We start from the raw sequence: 20727 nt of genomic DNA, 5'->3' as shown, positions 1-20727 counted from the left end.
ACGTCGAGTAGACGGTCTTGGCACCCTTTTCTCGGATCACGTCTAAGTTTGAATAGGAATTTAATGAGTTCAGGGACCAAATTGGGGGTATAGCAGCTTTTATCCGTAGTAGAAGGTCTAGAGCATTCAGCTCTAAGGATGTTATGAGTGTCCCTTTCTAAGAGGTTTCTTATCCATTTTTTAATTAATTGTGCGATGTGGTCCTGAGGGAACCACTCAGAACTTATTGGGTGTTTCAGATTTAATTTGGGAAAACATTTCTTCCCCTAAGGGGTCAAGGATAATGTCCTTAGAGGATGATGGGAGTTCCTCTTATGGATTGTAAAATTCTTGATCATCTTCATCAAGATCAAGGACATTCCCATCAGGTGTGTCTGAGGATTCTATATCATTAGATTCATTATCTCCCATATTGTAAAGAGCATTATGATATTTTGTGCCGCTAGGGACACCCAGATGTTTTGTGCCGCTAAGCACACCCAGATAAGTTGTGCCGCTAAGGACACCCAGATAAGTTGTGCCGCTTAGGACACCCAGATAAGTTGTGCCGCTAGGGACACCTTGGGAGTTTTAGGTGCGAGGACCTCAATTAGAAGTTGAGGTGCTAAGACCTCCCTGAATTGATGAGGTGCTTGGACCTTCTATATTGCTCTTATCAATGTTTTTACTTTTCTTAAGTCTTTTACCCCTTCATTCAGTGATCTTGTCAGAGTAGAGGTTTGACATTTCTGAGATGTTGTCCTCATCAGGGAGTGACCATTTAGAGGACATGATCTGACTTAAGGTCTCAAACATGCAGGACCTCAATTCCTAATGAAGGATTTTTTGCGGGGCTTCGTTGTTTATGTTAGGATTAGGGGCAGAAGCCTTGTCTGAGTCAGAGTCAGACATGGTATATAGGAAATGTTAACTTGTAAAAAGTGTTAAAGACCTTTAATGAAAGATAATTAGGGAGAAATTCCCTTAATAATAGTGACAAGGTTTATAGATAAAGGAATGTCAAGAGAATAATTCCCTCTCTTATTATAATTAGTTTTGTTATAGAATGTTAAAAAGGCCTGTTAAATGAGGACTTCCTGCTAAATCCCCTTTTTTATGAATAAGTTTGTAAAACAATAACAACTTGTGGATAAAATCTGAAATAATAGAAGGTAGCGATGCAGAGCCGCATTGGAGTGCGCAGCCTGCATCGGTATAAAGAGGTGAAAAACAGGAGTTAAACGAAGACATTAGGTAAGCGCATTATGGCATGAGGAAGTAGAACAAGGATGTAATTGAAGAATAATCGTTTACACAAAAAACTAAATATTAAGGTTCAATTAAACATCCAACATTTTTTAAATATATTTAAACATTAGAAATAGTACATAAGCTGAAAGAAAAGGCTGGTTAATCTGGTCAGTCACGCAAGGATGGGACTAGGAAAGGGGGTGTAACGAGATCTCCGTAAATTGGAGATCGGTATAGAGGCAGTAGGAAGGGGGGGAGGTGGGGTTAAGCCATACACTAGGGAACTTCAAAATATAGATAAAAATGAATAATGGTAATGAAGGAAAATGAACTTATCTGCTAAGAGCCACATTTAAAAAAGGCAGATTGTTGATGTCTCATGCCTTTCATGTGTTGCTATTGTTCTATTCTATATTGAAGATAAAATAATAAAAAGGTGTTTTAAAATCCTGCTTGAGATTTTCTTTATGTTCCTCTTTGTCCTGACTGTTTTTTAGTGTAAAGGCTTTTTAGAAATGTAATATTTTTAAGGTCTGTACAAATGTATTGATATAAACTTTTATTGACAGGCCTCCTCATGTTCTTTTCGATTTTTCTGTGATTCTCATAGCATCCTCTTTTGCCTTCATCTAGTTTTACACCTGGTTGGTCCAAAGTTAGTAAATAGTAATGCCAAGTCAGTCACGACGTTCATAAATTAAAAGGCCAAGAGGTGTGCATGTCAGAAGAAAAATCATATTTCGCTGGCTAGGGTGCCTCATGAGACTTTTATTCAATCAGTCATGCTGCTAACTGTGATGCAGTTCTACTGCCACTGGCTGTCAGTCTGGGAGCAATGATGCACTATTAGTTCACAGTTACAATTACGGAGACAAGAAATCAGCGAAGAAACAGAAACTGACATCTCTACAAGGGTTCAGTGATTAAATATCGAGGGACAGAATATCGACTGTCCAGAATATTGATTCAAAAATATTGCGGGACAGAATATAGAATCCCTATCTACAAACAGGTAAGTACTAAAATATCGAGTAAAAAATATCGATAGTTAAAATATAGTTAACTAAAATATTGATTTTTTTAAATGTATTAAAAAGAATATAAAAGTAATTAAATAATAAACAAAATTAAATAAGACGTAGTTAAAATAATGTAAAAAAGCTTAAAATGCAAAAATAATAAATGCAATGTAAAAAACATACTTTTTTAACATATATATTTACTTAATAATATTATAAAAAAATTATTAATCTTACTTATAAAATGTATAAAATATTAAAAATATATTTACATATATATAAATAAACCTATTATATAAAAATAAAAATAAATAATATATCATAATTTAAATAATTAAAGTAATACTTTTAATGTTAATTAATAATTATACTACATTAAATATAACAACATTAAAAACATTACATACCTAAGGGAATAAAATTTGTATTCACAATCCAACAAGTGCAAAAGTAGAGAATTTGTTGGATAGCGGGTGGGTACCAATTACTATTCTTACTCCTGTGAGTGGAACAGTAGGGAAAGTGTTAGATAGTGGGAGGGTAAAAATTACCATTCCCACTCCAGTGAGTGCAACAGTAGGGAAAGGGTTGGATAGTGTAGGTGTAAAAATTACTATTCCCACTCCAGTGAGTGCAACAATAGGGAAAGTGTTGGCTAGCGGGTGGGTAAAAATTACTATTCCCACTCCAGCAAGTGCAACAGTAAGGAAAGTGTTGGATAGCGGGTAGGTAAAAATTACTATTCCCACTCCAGCGAGTGGAACAGTAGGGAAAGCGATGGATAGCGGGAGGGTAAAAATTACTATTACCACTCCAGCGAGTGGAACAGTAGGTAAAGCGATGGATAGCGGGAGGGTAAAAATTACTATTCCCGCTCCAGTGAGTGCAACAGTAGGGAAAGCGTTGGATAGCGTAGGGGTACAAATGACTATTCCCACTCCAGTGAGTGCAACAGTAGGGAAAATGTTGGATAGCGGGTAGGTAAAAATTACTATTCCAACTCCAGTGTGTGGAACAGTAGGGAAAGCGTTGGATAGCGTGGGTAAACATTACTATTCCCACTCCAAGGAGTGCAACAGTAGGGAAAGTGTTGGATAGCGTAGGAGTAAAAATTACTAATCCCACTCCAGAGAGTGCAACAGTTGGGAAAGAGTTAGATAACGTAGGGGTAAAAATTACTATTCCCACTCCAGTGAGTGCAACGGTAGGGAAAGAGTTGGATAGAGCAGGGGTAAAAATTACTATTACCACTCCAGTGATTGCAACAGTAGGGAAAGCGTTGGATAGCGTAGGGGTAAAAATTACTATTCTCACTCCAGAGTGCAACAGTAGGGAAAGTGTAGAGGAATAATTTAGTAGACCCAGTCTTACAATTTAATTAAAATTCATTTTTTTTTAAATTAATTATTTAAATTTTATTTACTTCTCACTATTTTCCACTATAAACATCAGCTCCAATAATATAAAATATTAATAAAGTAACATAATTAGTTAACATTTAATTAATTAGCTAATCACAATTAACAAAAATATAAAAACAATGATATATAAATTAATTAACACAAATAACAGTATAAAATAACATTGATTAAATATTACATATATATTAATAAAAATGTATTTTCAAATATTTTATTAAACACCATACTCCCCTATAAATACTGAACACACTCCTCAAAAATTATCATAATTAACATATTAATACATTAATTATTATTAATTACTAATTATTTAATAATTGATAACAATTTACACAATTTACATTGTATTAATAACTTTTTAATAGTTAATAATGAATTAATTAACGTAATTAGCAATATTAATTTTAAACCATAAAATTATTAATTAATTAATTATTATTTTGTTTAATTTACATTAAATTACTTCCCACCCTATTCCGCTATAAAGCCACAACCTGCTACAGAACTTATATACGCAAAAAATATTTACCAATATTAATTATTAACCATAAATATAATTAATTAATTATTATTTTTTACATTTTAATTAAATGACTTCCCACCATATTCCCCTATAAACCCACAACCCGCTACGGAACTAACATACACAAACATTAATTAACATATAATTCCTTGTCTTAAAAAAATTGTAACATACATTAAAAAAATTATATACTTTTAACACACATACTAACATATAATATAATTTAAAAAAAATTGCTATAATGACATTCTATATTATGACATTCTATATTATATCATACTATATAATATGATATAATGACATTCAATATTACTTACCTATGTGTCGATATTATTTCCAACTATATTGTGTCCATTCTATATTCTGTCCTCTCTACATGTTTCATTCGATATTATGTCCTCTCGATATTTTGTATTCTTTATTTTGGGTGTTTACCCTTTACAAACATTGATGGGCACCAGAAGGAAGCTCGGACAGACTAGAGGATCCTACAGAAACCGGCACGCTACTGAAACAGTCCAGTCGTTCCACAAAGACCAGAAGGCAAACCTGGACAGTGCAAATGTTAGATGTTAGATGTTAGATGTTGTTATGGATGATGGCTACTGAATAATTTAAAGCTGAGGATGTTGGGCAGAAAAGGCTACAGCGCAAACCCATACCAGAAGTGCTTACTGCACTTGGATGGCAAATATTATACTGCTTGTGTGCAGGTTCAAACATTTTTGCAAATCTGGACCATGCAGACTATGACTGCACACGAGTAGCAGAGATTTAACGTTTTAGTAAATAAATTACTTGCTTTCAGCACGTCAACCTTGTCGCATGGGCCTCTTCATGGGGTGAGAACCCAGAACACATTTTTACAGGCACCTCTGACTTTGAGGCAAGCTCCATCAACCAATGAGCTTACTGTGTTCTAGCTAGTGGCATTCAATTCATAGTTTTTTTGTGGAGTAAATCATAGTAAAGTGCATCCTTAATGTATCCTCCTACTTCCAAGATAAAATCAAGGAGATTCATAAATCTTTCCCTCAACCACCTCTTTTCGCCCAGACAATACCCTACCAGCTGAAACCAGCATGGTCTCAGAGAATTTCTACCCTGCTCAGAAACGGACGTAGACTCCGCCCTACACAAGATAAAGTCAGGTTCCCCGAGCGACCCAGCATCCTCCCAGATCCTTCAAAAAATTGCTCCCGCCCTCATCCCTGTGCTAACAAAAATTCTGAACCTCTCTCTGTCCCACGCCTTGGTTCCTCTGCACTGGAAGGAGACGATAATTAGACCGATCTTGAAAATGCCTTCAGCCCATGCAAAACAACTTTCAAATTATCGTCCCATTTCCCTCCTGCCACTATTTGGTAAAATAATAGAAAGTCTTGGTAAATAAACAACCAGGCACTTACCTGGAGAAAAACAAGCTTTTGGATCCTACTCAGTCCGGCTTTAGGGCAGCCCACAGTACCGAGACTGCCCTGCTTGACATAGTAGACAAAGCCAAGATGTCTTTAGACGCAGGACAGTCCGCTATACTGGTCCTGCTAGATCTGTCGGCGGCCTTCGACACCATTTCGCATCATATATTGATACAACGACTGGCTGAGATAGGTGTCGGAGGCCCCGCATTACTCTGGCTTAAGAGCTATTTGTCAAACAGGCGCTCAAGGGTCCAAGTGGGAAAGCATCTCTCGGACTACCAAGGGAATGATAAAGGCGTACCTCAGGGCTCTATACTGAGCCCTACGCTCTTTAATTTATATGTAACCCCTCTGGCCAAAGTTATCCAAGCCTTTGGATTTGGTAAGGTATCATACGCTGACGATACTCAGCTCTTGGTAACCATTGGTCCAGATCCTAGTGAGACCAAATTGAGGTTTAAAAAATGTATGATTGCAGTACATGATTGGATGACTAGACATTTTCTAATGTTGAACACCAATAAAACCGAGATTGTACTCTTTGGAAAGGCCGATAGAATTTGGTCAGATGAATGGTGGCCAACTACTTTGGGCACTTGTCCCGCTCCTAAGACATCAGTCAGGAACTTAGGGGTGATTGTGGACAATAAGTTATCCATGGCTGAACACGTTAACAAAGTAACTGGCACCTGCTTTGGAATAATGCGCAGCCTAAAGAAAATATTTAAATGGATTCCTCTATCATCCCGAATGCCACTAGTTCAAGGTCTTATCGTTAGTCGGATTGACTACGGCAATGCCCTGCTAGCCTCCATTAATGAAAACCTTCTGGCAAAACTTCAGGTGGTACAGAATACGGCGGCTAGATTGGTGCTTAATCTTCCTTCCCGCACACCTTCCTCGCCGTGCTTAAATACTCTGCACTGGCTTCCAATGGTAAGTAGGAGGTGGGAAAAATGTGGCGATATTGATGACAAAAGGACTTGCAGACAGCGCATGCACACTGATGCTAGACCTAAAAAGGTCTCTTGGGGGCGTGGCTAACCAACATGGCCGATCGGACGTGAATCCGATCAGCTCCCTTCTAGGTCCTGCAGCTGGGGAATGTACAAGGCACCTCACCGGTTTGGTCCATGCGGAGGTAGTGCTGCACCTGAGGACTTGTCCTGCGGTGCTTGGAGATCCGGGCACCCGATCACGACCCGAGGAGAGGTGCCGGCTCACAGGCACTGAGGGAAATGGCAGCCACCTCGGCGCAGACATCGGGAGTGTGATGCTGAAGTCCTCCTGCAGCGTCAGGCGGTAAACGAGCGCTAAGAAGTATTGCCGTGAACGCTTGCAGGGGAACGCTCCCGTGGGTCGTGGATTCCTGGGTGCCCCCGGTACTGAATCACAGAGGGAGAAGGGCCTGCCCCAGATCTGTTACGGAGCTCTGAAAAATGGCGGCCGTGGTGATGCGGAGGGAGCACTCGGCAGGATCTGGCGTCCCAGGTATTGCTGTCCGCTTCTGCCTACATAGCAATACCCATTCAATTTCAGCAGCATTACCTTGCACAGCAGAGTTGAGGCCAAAAGCGACAGACCCATCACGATTTGAATGAGTTACTAATTCCAGGGGGTGTTTGACACTGCTTAAAGGAGCCGCAAGCCAATATTTACTAGATGCTGAATCCACGTGAGGCTGGAGAGTGTCCAGGAAGCCATCTGAGGGTGTTATTTGCTCCACGCGGGAGGATTGCCTGAGTTCAATAAGGCGGACAGGCTGTCCTTCGTGGCTGATGTGTGATTTCCGCAGGGCGGCTAAAGCTCACTTGCCTAGATGGGATAGCCGACAGAGCGTTTAGAGGTGATGGCTAGGTGCTAGCATTTCTTGCTCATGATGTTGTTCGCGGGTTGATATGAGGGGCACTGAGTGCGGAATGGGCTCCTGAAGCGGTGGAGCAGTGTGACCTCAAGTGCGGTGGATTGAGCGGGGGGGGGGTCCCTGCTAGCGGCTACTGAGAGGCACAGATTACGCATACCTGTGGGGCGGCCGTGAGCTGACCGAGCGGACGGCCCCTTATGCCACCCACCCAAGAAGAACCTCAATAATAAAGTCTCCAACTATTTCACGGCGGCTGGAACAGGGGGACGGAGGAAGGAGCAACGATGGCATTGACATGAGAGGATCTCTTGGCCTCACTATGTGACTTCAAACAAGAACTACGCACCAAGCTATGGGCGGACATTAAGGCGGACATGGAAGCTTCCTTTGAAACCTTCCGTGCGGAGGTGCGCGAGAAATGAACTACTGTCCAAGCAGATATAGATTCCGTGGGCACACGCACACTTGATTTAGAAGCACAACACCAGGAGGTGGTGGATAAGATTTCAACACTGGAAGAAAGCACAACAGACCTGTGCAAGCAACTTCGCGATTCCCAACTCAAGTATGAAGATTTGAAAAATCGCTCTTGTCGCGATAACATAAGAGTCCTGGGCCTGGAGGAAGATTGCGAGGGGCCAGACCTGGAGGCATTCATGGTGGGTCTCTTGTCCTCTGTCCTCGATGAGGATGGCCCAGAAGTTCGTCTGGAAATAGATGTTCATAGAGTAGGCCCACGACTACCGGGGGAGAACCGCTGCCCAAGGGACGTTCTGGCCAAGTTCAGCTCGTTTAAAGTAAAAGAACTAGCCCTACAAAAGGCTAGGACATCCGACTCCATCTCCTTCCAGAACACCTCGTGTACCCCATATCAAGATGTGGCCCAGGCCACTCTCCAGCGCCGACAGCAGTTCCGACCGGTCACGGAGCACCTAAGAGAGAAGAACGTTAGGTACCGATGGACATTCCCATTTGGGATAGCCTTCCTGTGGCAAAATAAACAGCAACATTGTGTGGACCTTACGGAGGCGGCGACATTGCTGGGCTTGGAACTTTTCCAAAACCTCGTCGGATAAAGAAGGAGAAGGCCGACCGGATCTTCGCAATGGCAGGCAATGGCGCAGATTGGGAAGAAGAAACGCAAAAGCTCCAGAATGAGTCCACTGACAGAGAGAGCAGAGAGATCCCCCGCTCCTGGTAGGGAAGGATTGATGTCAGACTGGACACCCCTTTGAAGGACACTATGGCCGTCTTGGGGGGATGCCCTCAATCATCCCTTCCCTGTGCCTATGGAGATGCCAGGTTGGGAATCCTGGGGGATTTGGATGGAGCGGAGATCTTGCATCATCCGCATTTGGCCGGGCTTTGTGTCCCCGGAGGCCACCTGAGACTTTACCTCTGATGCCTGACATGGCCATCACGTGGGCTCCCTGCCAAGCTGCAGTCAGGTCAGAGGGTGACTCATGTTTACACTGAGGGGGGGTCCCGGGAGGAAGAATCAGGATCGTTGGGACCTGCTCAACTTTGTGAATGAGAGCTGTTCTCCAGGAACATTGGTGTGTTAACTCACTGCTTAGTTGAAATTGTCTTAGTTCATGAATATTCAGTTTGGGGGTGGGATACTGTGTCACTATGCTATTGCCTTGATTTTTTGATGTGACAAGGGCTGGGGGACGGGAAATGGTAATGTCCCTAGAGTGTAGTTTAGTTTTGGAAATCCCCTCTAGGAGGGGAACACCACACACTCATTTTATACGTTTTTTGCATTTTTTAAATTTGTTTAGATGTCATGGTGGCATTTTTTTTATCAGACATTAGGTGGGGGTGGGTCCCCAGGGGGTTGACGTGGAGGGGGATACCGTTTCTAGGCAGTCTATCTTCCTCTTGTTATCATGGCGATTAGAGTAGTTTCATGGAACGCTAGGGGGCTGAATTCCCCAAATAAGCGCCAGCGATTTTGGAAATACATGCTTGATCACTATGTTTAGATCATTGCTCTTCAGGAAACTCACCTAAAAAAATCTGATGACCAGAGATTACGCCTTAAGGCTTACCCCCACATATTTTGGTCCTCGCATTCTTCTAAACAAAATGGGGTGGCACTGGTGTTCCATGCTGGGGTTCCTTTTCAGGTTCAGGACACTAAATCAGACAAAAGCGGGAGGTACATCATGGTTAGGGGAGATCGTCGAGGTCGCCCATGTACATTCGCAGCACTCTATGCACCTAACATGGGTCAACAAGACTTCATTCTCTCCTTCCTCATGACCTTAGAAAATTTCGCCCAGGGGGATATACTGCTCTTGGGGGACTTCAATTTAGTCTGGGATTTGGACAGAGACACGTCACACTCCCACAGGGCTCCAGGGGGTGCATTTGGCTCAGCACTGCGCTCACAACTTCAACACTTGGGGTTGGTGGTTGTTTGGAGGAATGCCAATCCCATGACGAGAGACTTTTTGTTCTTCTCACATTCCCACAGAACGTACTCCCGTATTGATTATATTTTCCTGAGTCAGTCCCTGCTACCATCGTTTTACAATCACAGTTTCACCCAATCTGCATTTCGGACCATGCTCCCTTAGAGATGACGATCACGTGGCCAAACCCGCGCCCTAAACAAGCCCGATGGTACTTTCCCAACTTTCTATGTAGAGAGAGACTCCTCAGAGATGAAATTAGGAAGACTATAAAAGGGTATTTCGAGATTTTGAGGACACTTCTCACTATAATACTTGGGATGCACTTAAGGCAGTAATCCGGGGCAAATTCATTGAAATGGCCACTACCTTGCACTCCAAATAATGTCTCCAGCTCGAAAGCGAACTTAAGTCCGCTGAACAGGCACATAAGACCCAACCTTCCCATCTGACCCTTCGGAAGGTTACATCCCTAAAGGGGAAACTACAGGCCGTCTACACTAATAGAGCTGAAAAATCTATCTTGCGGTTGCAGGCCAGGGGCTATGAAAGGGGAAATAAGGTGGGAACCTTATTGGCGCGCCAATTACGGGCCAAACAGGAACGTGAGTACATTAAACACATTATAGATGGCAATGGCATTTCTCACAGATCAGAGGAGGGAAAGGCTGGAGCTTTTGAAGATTTTTACAGAGCCCTGTATACCTCGGAGTCCGCTGTGCGAACGACCCCTCGGGCTACTTAGACACTCTGGACCTTACCCAAGTAGTGGCGCGTACTAATGAAGAGCTGTTGCAGCTTATCTCTGGCGAAGAAGTACAGAAGGTAATCGATTCCCTTAAACTCCAGAAAGCTCCCGGTCCGGATGGTTTTTGAGCCCACTTCTATCATACTTTCGCACCAGAGCTTGTTCCCTTTTTAACTACACTGTTTACAGTCATCACTTCTACACACAAGGTTACCCCTTCCATGGGAGAGGCAATAGAGGCGGTACTTCCTAAACCTGGCAAGGATCCAGCACACTGCTCCTCCTATCGCCCTATCACTCTGCTGAACCTTGATACCAAAATGTATTCCAAAATCCTGGCTACACGTCTAGAAACTGTCTTACCTGCTCTCGTGGATCCGGACCAATCTGGGTTTTTTTAAGGGGAGGCAAACGCATGACAACTTGAGGCGCATCATTCATATAATTGAAAAGGCCAAAAAGAAGAATATTCCTGCAGCGCTTCTCTCGCTAGACGCGGAGAAAGCTTTCGATCGTGTGGAATGGCCCTTCTTATTTAAAGTGCTCTAGCGCTTTGGCTTCAGCAAAACCTTCATTCTCGCTAATTAGCACTCACTTAGTTCCCGGGTCCTGGTCAACGGAGTAGTGTCCTCCCCCTTTCCCTTAATGCGAGGGACAAGGCAAGGGTTTTCCCAATCTACCCTTCTCTTTGCCTTGAGCATTGAACCTCTGGCGCATAGGATCAGGGGTAATGAGGAGGTTTGGGGGTTCAATTGTGGCACAGATGACCATAAGATATCGTTATTCACCGACGACATGCTCCTTTCGGTGACGGACCCCCAGATTTCTCTCCCGGCTATCCAAGCTGTGCTGAAGGCATTTGAGGGGGTGGCAGGCTTTAAGGTTAATCTAACAAAATCCTTCCTACTGAATTTGACAATACCCAAAGGCGAATGGCGTCAGATCGAAGGGATGTCACCTTTTTGTTGCACATCACGGGATGTTACCTATCTGGGAGTCAAACTTACCCCGCCTGTGCAGAACCTGTATGGGGCTAATTTCCCTCCCCTCATGCCTCAATGAAAGAGTGATTTGGGCAAATGGAGCGCAGGGGAAGTGGGCTAGACTTCCGAATAAAGTGCTCATTAGACCACGCAAGGAGAACGGTCTAGCATTACCAGACTTTTCAATCCTATTACAGAGCAGCGCAATTGCGAGTGATCACGGAGTGGTCATTGTGGGAATCGGAGATGCATTGGCTTCATATAGATAGGTAGATAACTGGGCGCACCATTTGGGATCTCCTTTGGAAACCTAAACAAGATAGGCCACTCAATGCTTATATTAGCACTTCCACCTCCACCACACTCCCGTTATGGGACACCCTCACCTCCAAGCTTCCACTTACAACCTTTCCATCACCTCACATGCCTATACACTTTAACGCTGCGTTCCCCCCTGTTTTACAGGACGGCCTCTTTGGCGCGTGGCGGGAGGGAGGTTGCCTCAAGATCTCCGACATGTTTGATAAGGGTGATCTCCTCACGTTCCAGGATTGCAAAGCGCAATATGCATTAACTAATAGGGAGGAATATCACTACTTGCAGCTGAAACATTCGGTGCAGCAGCCCCTGTTGCGGAGTGAAATTCAATCGTTCCATGTATCTCAGGGAGGCGCACTAAAAAATTATGTACGACTGGTCCCTGTACCCCCAGAAGCTCCACACGATTTTTCCAGGTACCTCTGATAGGTGTTGGAGGGGGTGTGGGTTCTTAGGCGATTTCAGACACATTTGGTGGGACTGTCCTGCCATCAAACCCTTTTGGAAGGAGATCCTATCTCAAATAAAACTCATCTTGGGCTACCCCATTCCTGACTCTATTGAACATGTATTGCTGGGGGTCCGGGACCCACTCCTGAGAAGACAGACACAGAGTGACAAATCCGTACTATGGCTCTGCTTCGGGGCAGTAAAAATGGCAGTAGCTGGCTTGGAAAAAGCCGGAGGCCCCATCCCTGACCCAGCGGCACGCACGACTGTGGCGGGCTTTGGCTCTGGAGCGTATGACTGATATTGTCGAGGACACCAGGAAAGGTTTCGATTACGTCTGGTCTCCACTGGTCAGAGACCTGTCAGAGGGGCTCCCATTGACAGCTTGCAATCCAAGGCTTAGGGCTCTCCATCTATTTCTAATCTAAATACCCACCACTGTAGAGGGCTAGGTCTGCTGTGCTGAACATCGGGGTGTAGACCTCGTCTCCCCAACCCTCACACCCATTTCTTTTCTCTTTTCATTCGCACCATGACATCTTAGTTTGATTTATTCTTTGTTTTCCTTATTTTTTTTCCTTTTTTCTCTTAGAAATCAGTAAGTTTCCTTTTCTTGTTATTCTCATGGGAGGGTAGATGGGTATAAGCTTACATTACCGGGTCTGCGACTAGATATGATGAAACTGTGTCGTATATTAAACTTCATCCATTTTGACATAAGGGGTAAATTGAAGATATTCTGAATGCTTTGTATACCGGGGAGGATGATACTTCTGAAACTTGTTGCATTTGTAATGCTTTTGATGCATTCTCTTAGGAAAAATGTTTCAATAAAAACATTTTGAAATAAAATGGTCTCCCATGATGGGTGCGTAGATCGGAGATTGTGTGAAAATTAGTTGGAGCCACAGCATCTGGCTTGGAGAGGCCTATTGACAACTGTTGAGAACCATGGCGGACACAGGCAGGGAAATTGCAGAAAAGCTCCCAATCGCAGGAAGAAAACTCCCTGCTTGTTAGGGGTCTTTAATTCTTTTGATTATCATTGAAACACAAAAGCTTTTCTAAGTGAGGCAATACCTTTGGAGCCAGCTCGGCAAACCTTCACTGCTGCCCATTGAGTTTCCGACGTGGTGGCTCCACTAAAGGCAAAAAAATCAATAAGTTATCATCAGGCCAATTTTAGGTCTCGCCTAGACAGCACGCATGCGCTGTCTAGGAGATAACCTGTAGAAATTGGTACGCGCACTAATTGAAAACTAGCCTGCGCGCCGCTGCTCACTCCCTCGAGGTGGCGCCAGCACAAGCATGAGTGCTTGAAATGAGCTGTTGCCATCTCCCTGTCCATCTTCACAATGCTCCCAACCCCCTCCCGTTCTCCGTAGCCCGGCTGTGGAAGTTACCTTCTTCGGGGAGCTGAGTGTGTTTATTCTTTTTGGTTTTTTATTTCTCACGCGTCCAAGCATTAGCATATTTTGGGCACCATGCTCCTGCACTCCTCTGGGTTCACGGCGAGTGACGCTCAGATGTAGCAAACTCCAGCACACGCACGGATGAGCATATAATAATACCAGGTGCAGAGCCTTTGTCTGCATGAAATATTGCTTGTGTGTTTCTGTTTTTGGTAGTGTATTTGTGCGTGCGTCTGTGTAGCCCCAAGGTTATTTTTTGGGTTCTCGCTTGCAATACATTGATTTCTAGTGCTTCCTCTGCATATATTTGAGTCTGTCTGGGCGTCATCCTGGACTCCTCACTCTCGATGACCAGACAAGTCAACGCCGTTTCATCATCTTGCTTCAACATCCTTCGCATGCTCAAAAAAACATTTCGCTGGATCCCCACCGAAACTAGAAAAACGGTCACCCACGCACTGGTCACAAGCCTCCTGGACTACGGAAACACCCTATACGCCGGTACCACCGCAAAACCCCAGAAAAAACTCCAACGCATCCAGAACGCATCAGCCAGACTCATACTAGACATCCCGCGTAAAGAACACATCTCTGGTCACCTGAAAAACCTCCACTGGCTTCCCGTAAATAAGAGGATTACCTTCCGCCTCCTAACCCACGCACACAAAGCACTTTACGAACTTGGACCAGAATGCCTCAACACACGACTGTTCTTCTACATTCCCTCCCGTCAGCTACGTTCCTCCAACCAAGCCCTCGCCATTGTACCTCGCATCAACAAAACTACGATGGGTGGTAGATCCTTCTCCTACCTGGCAGCTAAAACCTGGAACTCACTTCCCACTCACCTTCGCCTTACTCAGAACCACCTAGCATTCAGAAAGCAACTCAAAACTTGGATATTCGACAAGTAATTCCCCACCCTTTCTCAAGCGCCTTGAGACCCTATGGGTATGTAGCGCGCTATATAAATCTTGACTTGACTTGACTTGACTTGTCTATCTGTTTTCCAGTCTCTCTTTCTACTTCCCTCTCCCACACAGGCACTTACTGGCAGGTCTGCTGTTCTCTTATACAGGCCTTCTCTTTCTCTTCATCTTATTATTTCACTCTATTTCCCGTGCTGTTCATCCCTCTCTTTCACAAACTCCTGGAAGGGCACTGTAGATGTCTCCGTTTCACTCTGTTACTTTGCTAAGCTGTGTCTTTCACCCTCACTCACGCTCATGCCGGGGCTCAGGTCTCTTCCATGCCTTTCCCCATCTCAGTCCATGCACTCACCGTGAGGGTGAGCACACTACACAGAAACACACGGATCAATGAACGTGAGTACAAGAGATACATTCCAGTGTTACATCTGTACGAGACTTATTGTCGGTTTCATTTGCTTGCGTTGCAGGGTTTCTCACTTGACAAGTAATTGCTTTATCTGTGTCCTGGTGCTCACTCTCTCCTTCTGCGCTCTGCTGTTCTAGGATGGCGCGGCCTGGAGTGAAATGCGGCACTGGCTGCTGCCTTTGTTCTTTTTCACATAGCGCCTGAGACCAATAACAGGAGCAGAGACTTGTCTGCAAGTGATCTAATCTCAATAAGGTGTCAATCTAGCTCCCTGATGTGAAAAGCTATCTCTTTTTTGTCCACTTCTGTCTTGGAAACACAAGAGGAGGAAAACACTTAAACAGAGGTACACAAGGGGGACTGTGCTGCAGACTCTCCCAGAATCTGTCTTTTTTCCTTTTTGGGAATGATTTTGTATTTTTGCTTACAAAGGCCCACTTCTGCAAGCTTCCCTTAGCTGCCCCTACACCACTGCAAGCTACCCAACACTGCTTCCAAAGCCACAAGCTTCTACATATTCTAATTTTTGCTTAATATAATTGAACCACTCTGGATAATGTGCTACATGGTTAAACACTTATAAGGTCCCAAAGGCGCGACCTTTTGGCTATGCCAATGCTTGTTAATGAAGCTGTCATTTGTGTTTCAGAGAGAGAACAAGGATTTTTTTTAATTTTTTTATTGAGCTGTAAAATGGCAGCCTTTTTGATTTTCATTACTCCATTGCACATATTCTAAGTGTGTTCCAGCACAACATCAATTCTCCTACTGCTGGATCATCTAGGCACTCTATCTGATGGCCGTGGCTCTTTTTTTACCTTCCTACTGTTTAATAACAGAGGGATATATCTACTATTCACTGGTCACAAAATACTGGTCACAATTTGCAGTATTTTCGCAACCATAAAGAATTTTAATAACCGACATATGTGATAATATTTTAATTCTTCACATTTTTAATCGGAGTGGGTCGGAATCTGACTCACCTCATGGATATTAATGAGGTTGGTCACAAATTCAGACTCACAGCAATTGTAGGTCACCACAGGGTTGGTTTCCTGCAGGGTCCGAAGACCACTATGTCTGTGCTCACTTTTTTAGAAAAGCAAACTTTTTTCCTCTTAAACAAACTTTTTTTATGTACTGTCACATAAGGGAAGGGATCCAAGGCAGGGAAACCATTCCGTTTTGCAAAAAGGTTACCACCTCCTTTGAGGGGGTCTTAGTTTTGTGATTGTATTTCAGTCACAAAACATTGATACATTAAGGGGCCGATCGGAAATCGGCCCGACCGACTCGTACCGGGACCGGAGTCCGATTGACACCTACATACACCGTACGAGCCTCGCAGTACAATGTAAAGCCTGTTATTTACAACCAAGCCGTACAGAAACCAAGCCGTACGACCGAGCCGTACAAAATTCAGCCATCTGGCCGGAAAATGGACACGAGCCACACCGACCGAACTGAACCCTGAATGAACCCGACCGATACGTACCCGCGACGTCCGAGCCGCACAGTACAATGTCAAACGCATGAAATCCGACCGAATCGCACGTAACCCAAGCCACACGACCGACCCAGACCGATAACGTAGCTGAAGCGAGAGAGACCATGGCAATAGACACGCATGCAACACAGAACACAATCAGCGTGGAAGACACGGAGCAGCCCGCACAAGCCAACATGAGCGTCTGACTTGGTCAGAAGAACGTCTCCTACATGCCCACCAAAAACAATGCCAAAAACACAAAAAAGGACCAGTCAAGACATGACAAAGTAAAATAAATACACAAAAAAACAAAACCACAAAGACACACCCACAACTCCACCTATAAAAAGGCAAAACTACACTACCATGATCCTTTGCAAATACAACAGAGCAGCCAGCACAGAACAACTTGAGACACCAACCACAGACACACACACAACTCACCCATCACACAACCTAAACACCATCAGCACCCCTCCAAAAGCTCACACACATACACCTACACAAACAGACACCCACCCACCCACCTACCTTCACTTGCAACCCACATCACTCCTCACCACCACCCATCACCATGCCCCTAAGAAGAATCCACAGTTCACAGATACTGAGCTAGAAATATTGGAAGATGAGATCCTCAGAGTGGAGCCACATTTGTTTGAGACATTGGTACAAAGGACCCCCTTGTCACAGAAAACCAAGATGTGAGACAGAATTGTGGACAAGGTGAACGCACAAGCACCAGCATATCGCACAAAGACCGACATCCAGAACAGGTGGTATGAGGTGCGCAGGAGAGTTAAGAACCTCCTCCAGATAGAACACACCTTGAGCCAGGTCACTGGCAGTGGCCCTCCTGCCAAACCAGTCTACTTCAGGGCCTGAGAGGAGAAGGTATGGGACATCCTACCACCAGAGGGCATCCATGGCCTACCTGACATACCAGAGCCTGGTGAGTACACAATCAATATGCTCAATATTGTGTCGCAATACACACACATCACCGTTAAGGAGACTGTGAAACCATGCAGTGATAGCAAAGGCATAGGAAACAAAAGTCAATCAGCCCAAGAAGTCAATGCTAGTCAGACAAACACAATAATGGCCACATCATAGTGAATTGTAACTGTGTCATGACATGTACAAACCTACCAACAAATAGGGCAAGGCAGTGGCACTAATCTGAGTTAACACTGTCAGACATCCCTGCCACCACAACCAATAGCTCACAGTGAAGCTGACTGACAGGAAGGAATAATGGGTATGCTTGTGAAGTGGTTATATACCAAAGCATGATGGTGTTGTTGTCACAGATAATGCACCCCCTCACAATTGCACCATCAACACCTCTCTGAACAATGCTCACATCACAGGGGCTGGAAATGGGCTGAAAAGTACTCTGGGGAGTGGGCTCTGTTGTGTGCCGCACAAGGCCCTGCTGGGAATTGGCCACCACCAAACAACAAAACTCCACTGTCAGCCATCTTGTCAGCACAGGCACACACCCTCACAGGGAAGCAGAGTCAGAAGGAGGGAAGTGAGGGCATGCTGGGAAGGGGGTGTTGCCAAGAGCATGCTGGGATTTGCAGTCACTCACAATACCCACCCACCCAAATGGCCCAGCAAGCTCACACTGAATCATGCTCACCTCACGGGGGGGGGGGACTGACAAGAACTCTGGGACTGGGTACTGTTGTGGGGAGTATAAAGCTCCACTGGGAATTGGACACCAACAAACAGCAGGACTCCACTGTCAGCCATCTTTTCAGCACAGGCACACACCCTCACAGGGAAGCAGAGTCAGAAGGAGGGAAGTGAGTGCATGCTGGGAACGGGGTGTAGCCAAGAGCATGCTAGGATTTGCAGTCACTCACAATACCCACCCACCCAAATGGCCCAGCAAGCTCACACTGAACCATGCTCACCTCACAAGGGGGGAAGGACTGACAAGAACCTTGGGACTGGGCACTGTTGTGGGGAGTACATAGCTCCACTGGGAATTGGCCACCAACAAACAACAGGACTCCACTGTCAGCCATCTTGTCAGCAAAGGCACACACCCTCACAGGGAAGCAGAGTCAAATGTTAACGGGATCTCACTCCTGTGTCTGCCACAGGCCTGATGGACCTTTAGTAACAATGACCATGTACATGGAAATCCATACATGAGCTGGGTATCTGCACACATCAACATGCACATTGAAAGGCTCCTTGTTCGCAGGACAATGTGCTACCACAACATCAAACTCTGTCTGTGACAACTGAAGACAATGCAGTGTTCAGGCATGCATCCTAATGCCACGTTGCAAATGTCATGTATATCAAACATTGTTACAAAGATCAAGGAGGGGTGAATGTCTACTCCTCCTGTGCAACCTGGTTCATAACTGATTGTGTTGCCTCCATTGAAAGCCACACATATGTACACATGCGTAGTGTGTGACATCATGTTTGTCTGCATCAGTGTACTGTAGCGGCGGCATCATTGGCTCCCCCTTGTTGCAAATATGCTGTGCCTCCACCTGGAGGTAACTTGGCTGGTTCCCCAGTAGTGCCCTGAGGTGAAAACTGAGTGTGTGTATTTGTGCTCAAGTGCTGTGAGTCAAAAACACACACAACACCCAAAGGCAAAGGAAAAATGTTTAACAATGTGGTGTATGAAGATACAAACAATGGTGTTGTGAGTGGATCCAGCTACTGATCCACTGTACCAGGGTTGGTCACTGTTAGTCAACATGTAGCAGCCCCATGTGATCCTAGACCTAATATCTCCTCTGGACACTACTGGAAAAGCAGCCAGTCTACCTCCAGGTGGAGGCACATCATACTTGCAGTAAAGGTGAACCAAAGTAAATGCAGCTACAGTACACTGAGGCGGCAATCCAAGTAGCACCATTCCTGTAAACGTATAGGAGGGAATTTACTAAGGAATGAAATCATGTACATTTCATGGCTGCACAGGATGAGTGATCCACTGCCCCCTCCTTCATTGTTAGTACTACCCATTGCAAAATGAGCTCCCTGTTGCAATATACATAGGTCAACCATTGATGTCTGTAGTAACATAACTTACAATGGCTGTCTCTTCCAAACACATGTGCCACTGGGGATTCAGCCGCAAGCGAAGACGTGTCCCTGGCCCAGACTCTGGTGGAGGAGGAGCTCTCTGGTGTCGATCTGGCTCAGTCCCCTTCGGATGACGACGGTCAACCTGCACCCCCTGCAGCCATGTCAACACCATCTGGCCACAGACCTAACAACCCCGCCAACATGGACAGACCTAGGTGACCAAGTCCTAACAGCACAGGGGCCCCGGCCACCCAGGATGCTACCAACAATGACACCAGTGGCAACAGCCAAGGGGGCCCTGGGTCAACTGCTTCTGCCACCTAGGTACAGCCCGTGTGTCTAGGGGTGGTGGGAGTGGTGTTAGGCAGAGGGCACGGTCTGCAGAGGGGCCTGGACTGCCTGATAACCCCCAACTGGTACGCATCTTAGATGCCTACCAGGATAGCACCGGAGGATTCAGCCAGGTAGTGGGGGTCCTCAAGGACATGCAACAGGACCAGGCTTCCCATCATGCCCACATGGAGGCCAAGTGGGACAAACTTACTGCGGTGCATACGGACATATTGACCTGTCTCCGCTAGATCAGCACAAATATGTCCACACCTCCCTGTGTGCCCACAACATCTCTTGCAACAACATCTGCAAATGCCACAGGGAGGGAGGATGAATCTGGTGGAGAGTACGATGCACCGTCGGCGCCTGCTCCTGAGGATCTCCCCCAGAAGAAGAGGAGGGGTCATCCGAAGAAGGACAAGTGAGCCACAGTTGTCCCTGCACATCCCCAGGAAACCAGAACCTGTTTTGGATGTTGCTCTTTGTGTGCAAAGCGTTCTCCTTGTTGCACATGACACAAGTCCCCAACATGACATGGAAGGTCCAGGTTGTACCAATGTAGAAGATGAATGTGGACTGCACTCTGGACATTTCATCTACCAATACTTCTAACTCATGTGTGAACTTTGGATTCTAAACCTCATGTACAGCACTATCTACACATATGTATGTAAATAAAATCACTA

Source organism: Lissotriton helveticus, chromosome 5_1, assembly GCF_964261635.1.
Source record: "Lissotriton helveticus chromosome 5_1, aLisHel1.1, whole genome shotgun sequence".
NCBI lineage: Eukaryota > Metazoa > Chordata > Amphibia > Caudata > Salamandridae > Lissotriton > Lissotriton helveticus.
The sequence above is the reverse complement of the archived record's forward strand: the minus strand, read 5'-3'. Positions refer to the sequence as shown.